Source organism: Diceros bicornis, chromosome 8 (genome assembly GCF_020826845.1).
Source record: "Diceros bicornis minor isolate mBicDic1 chromosome 8, mDicBic1.mat.cur, whole genome shotgun sequence".
NCBI classification, from domain to species: Eukaryota; Metazoa; Chordata; class Mammalia; order Perissodactyla; family Rhinocerotidae; genus Diceros; species Diceros bicornis.
The window spans coordinates 48,859,134-48,872,972 of NC_080747.1; the positions used below are offsets into that span (position 1 = coordinate 48,859,134).

Sequence of the window (13,839 nt, forward strand, 5' to 3'; positions counted from 1 at the left end):
TATTATCTACCAATTTCCTTTTTAGCTTGAGAGACAGAACTCAATATGATAAATTACCTTTCTGTTAGAAAATCCATTCCAGAAAAGCTCTCTGAAGTGTACACCTGTTAAACTAGAAGATCTTTAAAATGAATACATTTTATAATGAGAAGAAGAAATTGATGCACTGAAATAAAATGCCTGAAGGAAAAAACAAAACCTGGTAACCTGTAAAATTTACCTTTCTTAGCTATGCCTCATTAAAAAAAAGATATAACGGTAGAGGTAACATGAAATGGCAAATGTCAGGCTCAAGATATGTTTTTACTGTATGTAATTATGTTATTTTAATTCATATAATTAAACTATATTATTGTAGGTTGCTTTGAGTTAACTTTAAAAATCTGATGTAAACTAAATTTATGAGCGGGCGTGATTCATAGGTGAGAAATTTTGAGTTGTACTACTGGGCAATGTTCAGATTGAATTCTTCCATTTCCCATCTACTCTCTGGGTTCCTCAGAGTAAATATTGTTGAAGAACATGCCTCAGTAATATTTCCTTAGAAACACAGACGCTTCTGGGTGAAAAAATATGTTCTACCTGTAACACGTAAATAAGTTGCTTCTGAGTAAACCTCTCGCAATCCCTTCCTCCCTCTCTCCCTTCCACACCCCACCTCCCTCTTTTCTTCCTCTCGCTCTCTCCTCCCAGGGAAACTTTCTTCCTGACAAGTTACCTTTAAAGTGACTCAACCACTGTTTCCTCATTCAAGTCTCAAGTCATATGCAGTGGAGTTTGTCAGAAGGAAGACAAAGCTCCTGAACTACTGTAATAAGAGAAACTCTCCTAACTTGAAGTTTGCAACATAAAAGCACTCTAGGAAGAATGAAATGACAGCTGGGAACAGCACTTTAGGCACTGGAAGCAATATAGCAGCTGTTAGTGGACAGCGTTCCTCTTATAGACATCTATGTGATTTTCTTAGCCAGGGACACATCTGCGGGGCATTACGAATCTGCCAGAAGATTAAAAAATTCATTTACACTTATCGAAATGTCTGAAGGAACTATTTGAAGTGTGCGAGTCTTTTGTAGCTTTTACGAGGAGGCCATTTCGGAAGCAAGAAAAGTCATGTATTGGAAAGGCCAGTTTTAAATTTAAACTAAAAAAAAGTTCTTATTTTAGGACCAAAATAGTAGAGTGAATTTTAAAAACTGGAAAAAAAACTGACATTCTTCTATGAGCTAACAAAATGGTTATTAGTAGAAAATCAGTAGACCAAATTCTTTTAGTGTTCCAACTCATGCTATCATTTATTTGCTAATTTCTCTTTCTCTACATATACATATATGAATACATTTATACAAAAACACATATATTCTGAAATAGCACACACCTGAGACATCTGCTTAAATGAAGATAATTATGTAAATGTATTTTTTTATTTTATTGAGGTCATATTGGTTTACAACATTGCGTAATATCAGGTGTACATTATTATATATCAGTTTCTGCATAGACTGCATCGTGCTCACCCCTAATAGTCTAGTTTTTATCCTTCACTATACACGTGTGCCCCTTTACCTCTTTTATCCTCCCCTCTACCCACTTCCCTTCTCGTAACCACTACTCTAGTCTCCTTATCCTTGTGTTAGTTTATCTTCCACATATGAGTGAAATCACATGGTGTTTATCTTTCTCTGTCTGGCTTATTTTGCTTAACATAATACCCTCAAGGTCCATCTGTGTTGTTGCAAATGGCGCGATTTTGTCGTTTTTAATGGCTGGGTGGTATTCCATTGTATGTATATATATATATATGACATCTTCTTTATCCATTCATCAGTTGATGGGAGCACGGGTTGCTTCTATGTCTTAGCGATGAACATAAGGATACATAAATCTCTTTGAATTGTTGATTTCATGTTCTTTGGATAAATACCCAGTAGTGGGATAGCTGGATCATATGGTACTTCTATTTTTAATTTTTTGAAAAATCTCCATACTGTTTTCCACAGTGGCTAAATCAGTCTGCACTCCCACCAACAGTGTATGAGTGTTCCCTTTTCTCTACATCCTCTCCAACATTTGTTATTTTTTGTCTTATTAATCATAGCCATTCTGAGACATGTAAGGTGATATCTCATTATAGTTTGGATTTGCATTTCCCTAATAATTAGTGATGTTGAACACCTTTTCCTATGCCTGTTGGCCATCTGTATATCTTCTTTGGAAAAATGTCTGTTCATGTAAATGTATTTTTATAAGGCTTTTACAAATATATAAATATAATATAAAAAAATTAATATTTTTAATTTTGATTTTGCACTTCAAAACAGAAAGGTAACATAGAGCAAATATTTTTGTTTTCCTAGTACAGACTGAGAAAACTAAGGTTGAGAGAATTTGTCTCTGGCCCTCCAAAATTGCTATAGCAATTGAATGCAGCACTTGTAGTTCTAAATCAACACAATGCCCAGCACAGTGCCTAACATACAGCAGGTGTTCGCCTTTTTTTTTTTCAGATTAAAGAGAATTATTTTCAGGGCCAGCCCAGTGGTGTGGTGGTTAATTTTGATGCACTCCACTTGCGTGGCCTGGATTCATGGGTTCAGATCCTGGGTGTGGACCTACACCATTCAACAAGCCATGCTGTGGTGGCAACCCACATACAAAATAGAGGAAGATGGGCACAGATGTTAGCTCAGGGCCACTCTTCCTCAAGCAAAAAGAGGAAAATTGGCAACAAGTATTAGCTCAGGGCCAATCTTCCTCACCCTGGAAAAAAAAAAAAGGAGGGAGAATTATTTTCAATGTTAAAAGCTCAAGTGGTATGTTGAATCAAAATTATAACATGAAGAATATAATTTAGCAACATTAATTGTGTAACATTGGCGAAACATAAAAATATTGACAATAAATTCAATATTGTGGTATGTGGCTTTTGACAAGATCTGAAGGAATCTATCTTGTTCTTGGAGCAAGATAGATAAGTGGCCAACAGATTACTGATTAATATACACAATCAGAAGATCAAGAATGGGCAAGCAGAGGAGGAGGTCACCTGCCCCAATGGGACGTTATGATCCCTTGCTCAATTGCTAGCTGTGAGCCAATTCTCAGACCTGGAAATCATGGCTTGAACAGCAGTGATCTCCCTACTCCTGCCCCAAAAGCACCTATGGCCGTTTATTTGGGTAACCATTCACTGGGGAAAGGGGAATACTAGCTCTTTAGAGGACTGTTGGATGCAATAGCTGAGTTGACACTGATATTTGGGATCCAAAGTGTTGTCATGGCCCCCTCTTAAAGGAGGGATGTATGTGATCAGGTAATAAATAGAGCTCAGGTCCATCTCACAGTGGGTCCACTAGACCCTCCGTGGCCCAGCCTATGCTCATCTCTTTGGTACCTGAATGGATATAGTTAGCTGTTGGCACAACCTTCACACTTATTCCTTGACCTGGAGAGTAAGAGATAGAAGGAAAGGCAAGGAGGAAGCTTTTGAAACTTACCTTTTCCTCAAGATAGTAAATCAAAAATCACTGGCCAATTACTAACTGGTAGGGAGATGGGGCCTAGTCTTCAGGGCAATGATGCCCCCCAGCTGCCCCGTGGGATCAGACTGAACCTAGTTTCTAGCTGAGACCACATTCTTATTATGCTTTTTCCTCTGCCCTATCCACGTTGAGTTCTCCTCTTCTCCTGAGAACACCTCCCGAGTAAGTCATTTCAACATTAATCCCTGATTTAGGCTCCTCTCTAGGCATTTGTAATAGCCCCCTCCACTCTGTATCGCCTTTCATTTCTATCCTCTCACCCATTTTATTTTATTTTTTACATAGCTCAAAACTACTTCATGTTTATTTTTCTAAATAATTACTTTTAAATTTATTTAAATGAACTCCCTAATTAGATTCTAAGCTATTCTTAGTTCAGACACTCTGTATTGTTCGCTACTTTAGCCGAGATAGAATAGGACCTGAGCAATAGTAGACACTAAAAAAAAATTGTCAAATAAGTGAATATATGAATAAGTAAATGAATTTGAAAAAGTCAATTTTTATTTACCTTTTAATTTTTTTGTTCTTCTGTAGGTAGTACGCTAACTTATTCCTAAAAGGGAAATTCCGTTGCTCAATTTAACATATGCTTTTTTTCTATTCTTCTTATATTCAAATAGGATTAAGGAAATATTTTGAATAAAATTAAATAAACTTATAAGTAAGAATTTAGAAGTTTATGTGAATATAAATTTAATCTAGCTTTATACCTAGATTATTTTTCTATGTTTACAAAATGACTTCTTTTATTTTTATGTTGATAACCTATGTCTTGGGTGTTCTAGGCTTAAATGCTATGACTTACCTATATGTTGAAATATAGCACATTCCTAATTGCTCCCTACTGGTTAACAGTCATTTTACAATTGGAACAGTATAATTTTTAGCTATCTCCAGATGCCATCAATCCAAAGAATGTCAACCTTTTGCACATTTAAGCTTCTGAAACTCAGTGTAAAGTGGTGGAGATATTTTATTATACCTGGTAAGTAATAAAACCCCTATAATTTTTGGAATTGAGTAGAATTTTGAAATCATTGTAGTCTTTATAACAATTTTAACTTATATAAAGATTTGCTTTTTTCACTTAAGCTAATTGATTGATTAATTCACTACATATTTTATAGTAGCCTTTAAAATATAAGGAGATAACTTAAAAATATAGTACATTATATCAAGAAGTTGACATATACTGAGAGAAAGCAGACATTTTGAGTTTGTCTCAAGCTGTCATGAATATTAAAAAGCCTTGAGATTTAAAACCTTGAAACAACTTTATTTGGTGGGAGTTTGGACGCAACAACAACAAGAAAAACAAAAACAACAAGACAGTTCAGTGCTTTTAAAAGCATCATCAAAGAATTGAGTCCAACAGAGGAGGCATCAGGAGAACTGTTTTGTTGTCCAAACTTTGCTGTTATCCAGCTATGTGATCTGGGATATAAGAAATGTCATCTATAAAATGATTTCACTTGATCAATGTTGAGTGATTGATAGTGTACATTACCAATGTGTTTTTATTCCACCTCACTCTTCCCTTTAATTCTGTACGTAAGCCCATTTGAGTCACAAGGTCATAGTTGCTCACATGGTCACAGGTGCCAAACCAGTGAATAGCAACCGTACACGCTTGACTTTTAAGTAACAACCCATAGATACAATTAAGATATCTGGAAAAACACTTTCTGGATGCTACAGACTGTTTGTGTCCCCCCCAGAATTCATATGTTAAATCCTAACTCTCAATGTGATGGTATTTGGAGGAGGGGCCTTGGGAGGTGATTAGGTCATGAGAGTGGAGCCCGCATGAATGGGAATAGTGCTCTTTTAAAAAAGATCCTAGAGAGCTCCCTTGCCCCTTCTGCCGTGTGAAGTTACAGCTAGAAGGGGCCATCTATGAACTAGGAAGTGGGCTCTCACCAGACGCTGAATCTGCTTTGATTTTAGACTTCTCAGCCTTCAGAATTGTGAAAAATAAATTTCTGTTGTTCATAAGCCACCAGTCGATGGCTTTTGTTATGGCAGCCTGAACACTCTAAGGCATTGGACAAGTTGCTTCCACACTAGAAGAGATTAAAATTCTGGGCTGAGTTTTAGATATGACAATGACAGGAAGTGAGAGCAGACCCTCATGAAGGAAGAGGCTTTGTGTTCTAACCCCTTAACCCCTGTTAGCATTCAAATGTGGAATAACAAAACTACCAGATAAGTTTGGGTATCTGAGAGTTTAAAGGAGCAGTGCTCTCTAAATTTGTCTGTAAAGCCTGGAAAACTGCAGCCTTGCAGGCATTCACTGTGCCATTATAGCATGAGAACAAGAGAAGATAGATGGTTATCAGAGTTGGACGAAGGATAATTACATAGTCTTGTTTGCCCAGGACGGTCCTGATTTACATCTGCTTTTCAATAGCATTTGTCTCAGACAGCAAGTCCCAGTTTCAGCTGATAAATTAGATGATCACTCTAGCTGTAAGTGGCAAATAGGGTTTGAAGTAGCCCTATCAAGTTTCCCACAGCACTAGATTGGGGTAAGAATGTAGCTGCATTTTACTGTGTCCCAGTCAATTTAAGGAGACACAACGGTTGAAAGAGCCGTACATATGTAGACTGAATTTTATTTGGGACAGTTAGATGAATGGAAAGATGCCTATGACCCTATAATAATTTACATTGCAGTAGATAGGAATGTTGGCATAGTAAATAATAATACCAAATATTATGACCCCTTTCTACTGATGTCACTATGGCACTTTCAAATACCTGTGTAAAAGGAGCTGTAGAAGGTTCTAAACTGACTGATTATAACCTGAAATGACTGTTTATCTGAGACTGAAGAAGATTATGTTTTTAGCAATGACTTAGAATGAAAATTTGAAACTAAGTTCAACTAAGTTCAGGTACAGTTTTAAAAAAAGACATATGTAGATTGAGAAACGAGAAATGTATACCTACTACAAGTGTTTTTGAAAGCCTTCCTGAGAAGTTCTACAGGTCCTCAGAGTGACATCAGGGGCAAAGGGGTGTCTTGGGTGAGGAGTCTGAGCTCACCACCCCTGCTTCAATCAGTTTGACTCTGTTCCTACTTGTTAAAAGTGTCTTAATTGAAGAAAAGATTTTCCTACTAAAATAAACGATATTAGAATCATCTTTCTTCTATTTTTCTCACAGACCGTATCTGACTTGTCTTACCACTTCTATTTTCAAAAGTCTGATCATTTCCTACTATCCCCACTATTAATCACCATGTTCAAAACCATTATCATTTCTCACCTGTATTATTGCAGTAACCTCTCAACTGGTTGCTTTTTGCTATCCCTGTTACCCTATAGTCTATTCTCAACAGAGCAGCTGGAACAATCCTTTTAAAAGGTAAGTAAAATCAGGTCACTTCTGTGCTCATGACTCTTCAATGGTACCCCATATCTCTTAGACCCTACACGACCTGCCCATATGGTACCTAATTTCACAAGGCCCTGCATGAGCTGCCCCCCTCTTCCTACTATCTCTCTGATCTCTGCTATCAATCTTCTCTTGTTCTCGCTGTTCTAGCTAGCTTCTGGGCATCTTTGCTACTTGCACAAATATGCTAATGATGCTTCCACTTGAGGATTTTTGCATTTCCTATTCACTGTGACTAGCCTGCCCGTTCCCCAGAGCAGGCACTAAAAAATAATTTTAATGACCACTAGACCAAATGATTTCTAAGAGCATTTTTATGACATTAGTTCTGTAATTATAAGAAATTCTTGCAGTGCAATACCTGAAATTGAACCAGATGCTCTCTCAAAACACTGTAGAGGTGATGAACTCTGCCTCTGTTGCGGTGCTACAATGTCTATTTCCAAAATGTCTGTTTGTCTCCTGATGGGAGAATTTTGGACCATTGATGTCAATAAGTTAAAAATAGCATACATTCAACTACCAATATGTATAGGATAAGGATACCACTGCTATCTTAAACCATGTAGCAAAGAATTTAAAAATCGCACTTGCTGTGAAATTTACAAACCTGACAATTTTCACCATAATAAATTCAAAGAATTCTGTCTTATGTTCATTATACCAAATCATTGCCATACTCTTCACTTATTTAGATATTACTTATAACAATTAGTTTTAAGATCATGCCAAAAATCACCATCCAAAAATGTTAAGCAGCCATATAGTAGTCCCCCCTTATCTGTGGTTTCCTTTTCTGCAGTTTCAGTTACCTGAGGTCAACTGTGGTCCAAAAATATTAAATGGAAAATTCAAAATATAAACAATTCATAAATTTTAAATTGTGTGCCATTCTGAGTAGCATGACAAAATCTCGTGCCATCCCTCTCCGTACCAAAGAGGACATAAAGCATCCCTTTGTCCAGCATATCTGTGCTGTCCCACTCATTGGTCACTTAGCAGCCCTCTCAACGATCAGACTGACTGTCATGATATCATAGTGCTTGTGTTCGAGTAACCTTTATCTTAATAATGGCCTCATAGCGCAATAGTAGTGATGCTGGCAGTTCAGACACGCCAAAGAGGAGCTGTAAAATGCTTCCTTTAAGTGAAAAGGTAAGTTCTCAACTTAATAAGAAAAGAAAAAAATTGTGTGCTAAGGTTGCTAAGATCTATGGTAATTTTATTGCAATATATTGTTTTAATTGTTCTATTTTGTTATTAATTATTGTTGTTAATCTCTTACTGTGCCTGATTTATAAATTAAACTTTATCATAGGTATGTATATATAGGAACAAACATAGTATATACAGGATTGGGTACTATCTGCAGTTTCATGCATCCACTGAGTGTCTTGTAACATATCCCCCATGGATAAGGGAGGACTACTGTACATTATTGCTGGAAATAGACACTTGAATGCAAACTTGTCGAGAGACGCTGGTTCTAATGATCAAGTCAGTTAACTTTTTGACGATCCAGTTAATACCTTTTTCTTACGTAGTAGGTAGCCACTAAGATGGCCCCCAATGGTCCTCACCTCCTGGTATTCACACCCTTGTGTAATCCTGTTCCTTTGACTGTGAGATGGACTTAAATTGACTAGTTTTTGATGAATGGAGTATAAAGAGAAGTGATGGGTGGTCGTTTCTGAGATTAGGTTATAAAAGTCTATGGCTTCTGTCTTGAGTGCTCTCCCTTACTCTCTATTATAGTGCTTGTTTTGGAGGAAGTCAGCTTTCCTGTCCTGAAGCAGCCCTTTGGAGGATCCCACATGAGTGAGCTTGGAAGCATATCTTCTGAGCCCTGCCAACAGCTATGTGAGTGGGTTTGGACATAGATCTTCTGAGGATTAAGAGCCGTATGAGTGGACTCAGAACTGATCCTCCCCAGTTGACCTTCGAGATGAGAGCAGCCCTGGCTGCCACATTATTTACAGCCTTGTGAGAAATGCTGAGGCATCAACACCCAGCAAGCTACTCTCTAACACTGAGAAATTATGAGATAATAAATGTTTATCATATCACATCATATCATAGAAATATCATATCTAGGGAGATGTTACCTAAGGATAACATTATTGATTACTATAAAGTTCTTTCCTCTGTCTCTTAAATCCCCTCTGCTTTCCTAGGTAAAATCAGACTAGACTATAACAATTGTCATTCTTAACAGTCAGAGAATAATAATAGTGAACCTGAGAAGAAGTGTGACTTTACATTGTGATAAATCTGTTAAATGGCCAGTTGGGCACATAAAATATGTTTAATGTATGTTAATTTTGTCCTAAAACTCTAGTCTTTTAAAAAGTAAATTTTCTAAATCATTTGCCCAGCTTTAGTCTAAAGTGATAAAATTAAGACAACCAAGTCAGAGTGACTGCTCTAGCCTCTTGCATAGAAAAGGCACCTAGAGGAGACAGTTCTGTTCAGATCCGGGCTCCCTCGAAAGAACAGCAGTAGATGGGCTGGTCAGAAGGCAGCAGCTTTGATCTTCCTGACTCCTGTCCTTGCATTCCAAGATTACACCAATGCCCTTCGAAATAACATTTTGATCCTTCTGGTCCATCCACATTGCTACGGTTTTAATTGGTCAAAGTCCATTGATATCAATCCGCCACTCATGGCCTTGCTATATTATGGCTTTGGTACCAGGAACCTCTAGCATCACTGATCCTTTTAGTTGTATAAAAGGAAAAATCTTTCAACATTATTTATATAATAGCACCTCGATGGCTCAAAGCAGCAGCCTGCAGCCTCGTCTTTCTTCCAATCTTCTACAGCCTTTATGTGTACATAGGAGCTTCAATATTTTTATCTTTACCACTTTCTCATAGCTAAACTTCAATGTGTATTTATATAGAGAGATATGTGCAGACAAATATATATGATCATACACACATACACACAAATATAAGATTTTTTTTCTTTTTTTTCAGCTAAAAGCAGTATAATAATTATGAAACAGTTAATAAAATAAGTAAAATAATAATTACAATAGCTTTTACTAAATAACAGGTGACCCCTTATATTAAAATCTATATAAGAAGTACCTTAACTGTAGACTAAAATTAATCAATCTGTTTTTGTGTCCCTATTAAATTATGTGATAGAAAGTTGTCTGTTCACATACACACACATGCATGCACGCACACACAGACACACTTTTCTTCTTAGAGAAAATTTAGCAACAACATGCTGCTATTTGTTCAGGTATTTCCTTAAGCAAGTCATCTTTAGAGTTCTCTGGTAATAGTCCACAAGTTCATTTCTTGGATTATTTTTAGTTAGGTGTTGACATATTGTATACTAACAATTTTCAGGTAGTGTATGTTTGGAAAATGCTAGGCTAAATGAAATAAATTTTGTCACCTAAAGAAATATTAGATTTTAATATGCTTATATGCATTATGGATATGCAATAGGGGACTACAGGATGCAGCATTCCTCAAAAGAACTGATAAATAATTATTTTTTTGGATAATGAAACATTTTTTGGGAAAAGAAGAAAGGAAGGAGAGAAGGAAGGAGGGAAGAAACAAGGGAACAAAGAGACAAATTGGGGGACATATATTGCTTTTCCAACGGGTTAAAAGAAGTTAAAAAAAAATAAGTTAATTCACTGGTTGGAATCTACCTAACATGTTATTGTGCTTTTACATATGTTATAACTATCACATTGTAAGTGGCCCTATCGACAGCTTTTAATGAGAGAGAGACTGAGTGTGGTTGGATGAAGCCTTTAAGGGAACTAGAAGACCAATAGAGGAGATATTTAGCTTGGTGATAGGCATCTTTTAACTACCCAGCAAGGAGATCAGACCTGTGTGAGGTGCTTAAGAGTATCTGTCTATTCATTGGCAGCCTTAGGATGGGAGCAAGGTAATGAGAAACACAACACATTTCCCCTATTTAGCCATTTCACTTAGATTCTTTTAAATAACAGTGTCATTTTTGTCTTACACAAATGAGACATTGGTCTATTAGAATACTTTCTTATATAAAAAAATCTTACCATATAAAAATCTACTTGATGATGCAAGATTCCTTGATGAATTGGCTCTTGTGGGCAAATACTGTTAGTTACCCAAAATGTCATCAGTAAACAGTTGTTTAACAAAAATGACCAGAATCCTGGGAGTGTCCCTACATTTCTTTCTGTATTGGTCCTATTGCTCAAATATTTCTCCAGTCTTAGCATCATCTCCGTTGGCCAATCTCATACATTCCTTATTTTCCTCCTAGACTGTTGTCCATATCTCTTCTTCCCACATGCAGCTTTATCCTTCTACAATCCATTTTTTACTTTATCACTGGATTTTTTTTTGGCTAAAATGAAATCTGATCGTTTTGCTCCAATGCTTGTCTGTAGTGGCTCTCTGTTATCTACAGGGAAAAGTCTAAACTACTACACTGTGTATATGTGTTATTGTAATAGTTCAGTTATTTCATACTTTTATGCTTTTATACCTGCTCTTCCCTCACCTAAAAGCCCTCTCCAGTTCTGTCTACTTGACAGGTTCTTAGAATTACTTAAAAAAAAAAAATCAAGATTTCTAGAAACATAATGGGGAAAAGCTCTTTACAATGTACATTTAACTTTTTGTAACAGGCTTATTTGTAACATGAACCCGTATTTAAGTTCTTAAAGACATCTTCATTTTCTTTTTTGTTCTTTGGGAAAACCTTTAAATCATCCCAATAAACTTAAATTGTAAATAGTCCTCATGCATCTAGGAAATAAAGTTAAAATGTTATTAAACAATTGCCCCACCTCAGAGACATGGGAAAGATAGACGAGAGCAAGGACTACAAGTGTTTAAATGAAGATAAGAAATGTGAAATATCTAGTTAAGTAGTTCTTAATAATAATTATGACTAACACAGTGTGTTACCAATTGATATTTTATTGTGCTATAAATCTTGCAAGTGCTTTTCTGCATAAATATTAAAGTGTGCAATTTAAACTATTTGCTGAAAGTGCTTGCATTTAAACTATTTGCTGGAAGGCCTTTCCAAATTTGAAGCTACACAAAGCAGTTACCTTCATCAATCAGAAGAAAATAAAAAACAAAAAATAAATGACTTTTATAAGTGGAGGAACTCCTCCTGATATGTCACATGCCTATTCAGTTAGCGTAGCATAGATCCATTTTTTTCTTGAGCTGATTAAAATGTATGTGCACATAGTATTCTTGAATAAATTAATCAAGGGGAGGAGTAGTAACACATAAAGAGAGATTATCTGGTGTTGTAAGAATATCAGTCACTTGGAGACACTACAAAGACTCTACATAATATTAAGTGAGTGATAATCCTCAAGTACATCAGTCAAAAGACATATTCAATGTATAGGCAATAGCCACACGTATGATTTTCTTGTGCAGATAAGAGCATTGGTTTTCATTTCAATATCTTTGCTTGGCCTATTTTCTCTAAAATGGGTCATCTCTCATGGCTACATTTCCATGTACTTCCCCTTAAAATTACAGTGAAATTATAGGTGCTGTTTTTACATGTATTAAAAAATTTGAGCTCTTTTTTTTTTTTCCAAATGTTATCTTAGACCTTACTTTTTTTTTTTTTGTGGAGAAAAATTTGCCCTGAGCTAACATCTGTTACCAATCTTCCTCTTTTTTTTTTTTTCCCCTCTGCAAAGCCCTAGTACAGAGCTGTATATCCTAGTTGTAAGTCATTCTGGTTCTTCTATGTGAGCCACTGCCACAGTATGGCAACTGACAGACAAGTGGTGTGGTTCCACAACTGGGAAGTGAACCTGGCCCACCAAAGTGGTAAGCACTGAACTTTAACCACTAGGCCATAAGGGCTGGCTCAAACTTGAGGTCCTTTTGATGGGAACTGCCATATTCCAGTAATGCACCAAAATGACTAACATAAAGGGAAAGTGAAGAGGCATCTGCTATTTGTTCTCTAGGCCTTTTAGAAAACATGGAGTTGTTCCTTTGACCACACACATGTGAGTCTACAAGAAAGGTGATCTTATAGACATCAAAGGAATGGATACTGTTTGAAAAGGAATGCCCTACAAATGTTACCATTGCAAAACTGGAAGAGTCTACCATATTACCCAGCATGCTGTTGGCATTGTTGTAAACAACAAGTTAGGGGTAAGATTCTTGCCAAGAGAACTAATGTATGTATTGAGCATATATGCTCTAAGAGCTGTGATAACTTCCTGAAACTCAGAAAGAATAATGGTCAGAAAGGAAGAAGCCAAGGAGAAATGTGCCTGCATTCAACTGAAGCATTAGCCTGCTCTACCCATAGAAGCACACTTTGTGAGAACCAACCTGATATGCTGGAAACTATTCTCTATGAATCTATGGCACAATGGGTAATGAAAACAAAAAAAAAACAAAGAACAAACAAAAACTTCTGGATCATAAAAGTTAGGCCTTTGTTTTTTCTCTTAATTGAATGTAAATTTGGTGTCCCCTCCTCCAAAGAAGTATTTAAAGCAAACTTTGTGTCCTAATTCATTGGGTAATGTCTTTACTATTAAAATTTAGTGTTTTTCTTCCTGGAAAAAAAAAGTTTGAGCTAATTTCTGGTGTGCATAGAACAGTATGATTCAAATATTCTGCTGTATTTCTGCTAAACAAGCCGCCATGAAAACAGTGTGTTGAATAGGGCAGATACAGCTTTCTTGAAATCATTTTGCTCTTCTATATTAATAGAAAACCTCCCTTGTTTGTCAGATGTGCTCATTTGTTTTTCTCATTTTTTCATAAATTTTAATTAACATCCATTTTCCCCACTAATCTCTCCCCTCCTGATTTTTCTTTAGATTAGGTCAACTCCAGTCTTATATTATTTACCCACTCCTGGAGGTGAG

General features: G+C 36.3%; 1 pseudogene; it reads left to right on the top strand.

Annotated features, from left to right (window-relative positions):
• Positions 1-12,868: 12,868 nt before the first annotated feature.
• Positions 12,869-13,551, top strand: LOC131409314 (large ribosomal subunit protein eL21-like; annotated as a pseudogene).
• Positions 13,552-13,839: the final 288 nt, after the last annotated feature.